Consider the following 5,283-nt stretch of genomic DNA (forward strand, 5'->3'; position numbering starts at 1 on the left):
AGCAGGGCATCAGCATCCAGATAATATGAAGAACTCCAAAGGGAAAAAAATTACAGACCCAAGAAAGCAAAGAACTCAGTATATAAATGGGCAAGTTGAGCTGAACATACAACTCTTAAGAGAATCCAAGTGGTCAATAAATAAATGGGAAAAATAGTCAACATCTTTGGCTTGTGGGGAAAACGCTACAAAGAGATTTCCTGTCCAAGTCAGAATTGCTGTGAATAAGAAGGAGGTGGAGGAAAAGAAAGAAAGATATTGAATGTTGGATTAAAACTATGCATTGAATGTAGAATGTACCTTAATCCTTTAACTATGGAGATCAGTATAGAAGTTTCTCAAAAAAAATAACAAGAGAGTGATGCAGCTAATAGAACGCTGAGAACCACTCCAAACACTCACTCCATGTGAGGTTCCTGCAGAGATGTGCACCCCTGTTTGTCATTGCACTGTTCACAGCGGCTGAGTGATGGCGTCGCCTAGGTGCCCGCTAAGGGATGAGTGGGTACCGGGGTTATGTTCACTAAGTGAAGTTAGAGGTTGGAACTGGAAGTTGTCTTCTTAGGAAATCAGTCTTACAAAGACAAGCACTGCATGTTTTCTCTCAAATGAGGAATTTGGGGGGAGATGTGGGTATCAAATCTATGTGGATGTGGAGGAGGGAAAGGAAGTGGAGGGAAGAGAGAAGAAAGGTTAACGAACCTGGTGAGTCTGACCAAAGTACAATACAGACCCAAGAAAGCAAAGAACTCAGTACATAAATGGGCATGTTGAGCTGAACATACACCTCTCAATGTGTATAAACAGAAATACATAAACTCCCACCATTTTGTACAATTAATTTATACTAATGAGAATTGAAAAAATACAACATAGTTAACTTCTTCAAAATTGTTGTGCCTCATTTCCAAGGAAATCGGCATGTTGCTAGTCTTTTACTTTAATTTTAGTGACAGAGATGCTTCTTACTTATCACGCATATTTTGCACACACAGGGACTGTATACATCAAGTGTGCGCTGATGTCTACACATTTTTAAATGCTATTGCATTCAGGCAACCAGATAAAGGCTTAGCAGTGGAGACGCTCAAAGCTGCCCTTCTCGGTCACCTTCTGCTAGGTGTCGGCTGCTTGCTGTTGAAATGGGTAAAGTTCATGAAACCCAAGAAAGTGGTGCTGGTCCTGGCTGAATGTTACTCCGGATGCAAAGCCATCATTGTGGAAAATCATTGATGGTGGCGCCTCAGACCGCCCTCACATCCGTGCCCTGGTGTGTGGAATTGACCGCAATCCCCAAAAAGGGACAGCCACCATGGGGAAGAAGAAAATTGCCAAACAATCCAAGATCAAATTCTCTGTGAAAGTTTATAATTACAACCACCTCACACCCACAAGGTACTCTGTGGATATCCCTTTGGACAAAACTGTTGTCAACAAAGATGTGTTCAGAGACCCAGTGTTGAAACACAAGGCCAGGCGGGAGGCCAAGGTCAAGTTTGAGGACATACAAGACAGGGAAGGACAAAGGGTTTTTCCAGAAGCTTCGCTTTTATATATACTTGTTTTCATTATTAAAAATTAAAAAATAAAGAAATAACAAAAAAGAAGAGTTCCGTACGTGGCTCATGAAAACAACTTAGCTCTGTCACGAAGGTTCTCAGTGATGTGTCTGCATATTATCATGGTTTGGGGAACTTAAAAACTGAACCAAATCAAAAGCTGTCAGTTCCTTGCGTAGCTGGGACTGTGACGTTGACTGGATATTTGTTAAGAACAACCACAAGTAAATGCAGTCAGTGTTGAAGATGTTTCTTCTTCAGGCTGGAGAACAAAGGCCCTTTCCCTAAGGGCGACCAGCTGACTGGGCTTGTGGAAGACTCTCTCACCGCTCTGAGTCTTTGGCGATGCATCCTAGTGTATCTCTTAAAAGAGCACAGGGCAAGGAAACCTGCTGCTTTCCTGTCGTCCACTGTCCTGGCTGATCCTCTGTCAACTTGACACAAGCTGGAGTTGTCACAGAGACAGGAGCCTCCCTTGAGGAAATGCCTCGATGAGATCCAGCTGTAATCGATGAGATCATTTTCTCAATTAGTGATCAAGGGGGAAGGGCCCAGCCCATTGTGGGTGGAGCCATCCCTGGGCTGGCAGACCTGGGTTCTATGAGAAAGCAGGCTGAGCAAGCCAGGGGAAGCAAGCCAGTAAGTAACATCCCTCCATGGCCTCTGCATCAGCTCCTGCTTCCTGACCTGCTTAGGTTCCAGTCCTGACTTCCTTTGGTGATGAACAGCGATATGGAAGTGTAAGCTGAATAAACCCTTTCCTCCCCAACTTGCTTCTTGGTCATGATGTTTGTACAGGAATAGAAACGCTGACTGAGACATCCACTAAGGATCAGGCTTGGACAACCATAGCCTCAGCTGTCGCCAGCCCCCAGATGTGCCGGAGGAGTATGTGGGAAAGATCGGAACAGTCTGCAAGCAAAGAAGGCCATGGAATTCTTTTACTTACTCGTTACAGGAAGCAAAACCCACACACAATTGAATTCTGCGGTGTCGGTAAGAAGGGCTAAGAAATAATTTTAAAGAGAGAGTTGTTTCCCATGTTCAAGAGTAAAATCCAGGAAAGGGCACTTAAAAAAATAAAATAAAACAGACCAAAAGCAAACAATAAAAGCCTTGGAAACTGAGGTTCCACTATGGGTAATTGTCTTTCAGGAAGACAAAATGTTCCAGATGCCAACCTCTGCATGGGGTAGGGGGTGGCTTTTGTCTTCTGGGATACTGGATGCAGGATGCTCCTAGTAACAGTTTGACCAGGGGTAGCTTTTGGGCTATTGACCCAAGAGTGACCAGGAACTTGCCAGGCTAGGAGGATGGAGACGTTCTTTCACTTTGTAGGTATAGTTTCTCTTTTCCTTCCTGGGGATCTCTGGGTAAGATTAAACCTTGGACTTACATGACCTGTAAGAATGCATTATAGCCGAGCAGTGTTCTGGGTTCCTAGGATCTTTCTACATTATCTTGGTGATTTCAGCATGGACCTGTGCTGTGACATTTCTCTGGACCCTGGACTAGTTAAACACATAGTGAATTAAGAAGAGTCATAAGCTTTAGTTTCAGAAATCGATTATTTAATAGACGCAAAGTTCTAAGTTCAAATCTAAACCTTCAGAGTCGAACATCCAAATTAGCTTTATTCTTCCTCCCTCTTGTCTCCAGTCCAATGAACTTAATTAAGAATGAGCAACGCCAGGCATAGTAGAGCACACCTGGGATTCCAGCACTTGGAGAGCTGAGGCAGAACAGGTATCATCTGGGCTACAGGATAAGACTCTGCTTAAAAGGAAATCACATCATGGTACCACAGTATCCCAACAGCTAAAACGCTAGGGTGTGTGACCTAGAGGGATGGGGAACAGACAGAAGTATATGCCTCTTTTGGAGCAGAAATGACACACATTTCCTGTTAGCTATGTTAATATTCCTTTACATCTCTTTGGTCAAACTGGAACATGGTACTGTATGGTGCAAGTGGAGATACACACACACACACACACACACACACACATACATACATACACACATATACACAAATACACACATATGCACATACACACATACATACATATATGCAAATACACACACATGCACAACATACACATATGCACACACATACATACACATATATACACAAATATACACATATACACAAATACACACACATGCACACATACACACATAAACACATACACACACATACACACACATACATGAAACAAGTTTTTCAGTCTCTGCAGCATGAAAAGAGTTAAGGAAAACTGTGAGAAAGTCAAGAAAGTATTTACCATAATAACCAAGTTCATGGTGATGTCTTCTGACTCATGTATTTGTATCAATATACAATGAACACGCACAGAAAAAATAAGAAAAAAGTCCCACAGAATCACCGTGTGTTTAATAATCAGCACTGAGTTCAGAACTATGAGGAATACCTAGGCTCTGCCCGTCTCAGCCAGGGTCCTTTGTGGTGAGGTTATATTATGGGCTACATCTTGAGGACTTAGTGCTGTACTATTTGTCAGCCTCCTGTTGCCTATGGCAACAACCCAAAACAGGCATTCGTGTGTACTTAAGTAAAACCCCAGAAGTTTCAGAGCAAGATTGTCATGTATATTCAAGGCTATTTGTGAGCATTTTATTGTTGCAGCAAGTCACAGGGTTAGCTCAAACTGAAGGCGTGAGGGTAAATGCATCCCTTGTCAATGAAGAGCAGAGAGAGTAACCTTGCCCAGGAAGAAGAGGGAGTGTGGAAGTGAGGAAGGTAAATCCGTTTTAAAAACGGGGAAATCTAGAGCGGGATGATAAGGAACTAAAGCTGTTTGTTACAGTTCATGCAGGTAGCCTGGTACCGTTCCAGAGCATCTGACACAGAACAACAAAGCAAAACCGGCTGAAATGGATGTTAAGGAAATGGAAAAGGTGTTGGTAACAATGTTGATAGTAAAGGCGTATGAAGTAGAGGTGCCGTCCAGACATAGAGGACTTCAAGGCAAGTGTGTGAAGTGACGGGATGGGGAGATGCTACAGTGGTTAGAGTGGTTAGAGCATGTGCTGCCCTTGCAGACCTGAGTTCCTTCAGTTCCCAGCACCCACCTATACTGTGCAGATCAAGCCTCCTACAACTCTAGATACTGGGAGATGCAATGGCCTCTTCTGGTTTTTAATGGTATTAGCACCATGTGTTTTACACACCCACACTCACACACACACAGACACACACACACACTCACATACACATATACACACACACACTCACACAAACTCACACATACTCACATCCACACACTCACACACACATACACTCACACACACATACACTCACACACATACACACACTCTCACACACACACACATACACTCACACACACATACACACACTCACACACACTCACATACACACACTCACACACATACACTCACACACATACTCACACACACATACACACACTCACACCCACTCACATACACACACTCACACACACATACACTCACACACATACTCACACACACATACACACACACTCACACACACACACTCACACACACATACACACACTCACACACACTCACATACACACACTCACACACACATACACTCACACACATACTCACACACACATACACACACACTCACATACACACACTCACACACACACAGAGACACACACTCGCACATACACATACACACACAAATACACACTCACACCCCCCCACAATACACACA

At 43.3% G+C, this 5,283-nt stretch overlaps 1 pseudogene across 1 annotated transcript; it reads left to right on the forward strand.

Annotated features, from left to right (window-relative positions):
* Positions 1–1,155: 1,155 nt before the first annotated feature.
* On the forward strand, positions 1,156–1,589 carry LOC308438703 (large ribosomal subunit protein eL27-like; annotated as a pseudogene). Its single transcript has one exon. The product of its transcript is annotated as a large ribosomal subunit protein eL27-like (transcript).
* Positions 1,590–5,283: the final 3,694 nt, after the last annotated feature.

Source organism: Micromys minutus (genome assembly GCF_963924665.1).
Source record: "Micromys minutus genome assembly, chromosome: 28".
Taxonomy (NCBI): Eukaryota; Metazoa; Chordata; class Mammalia; order Rodentia; family Muridae; genus Micromys; species Micromys minutus.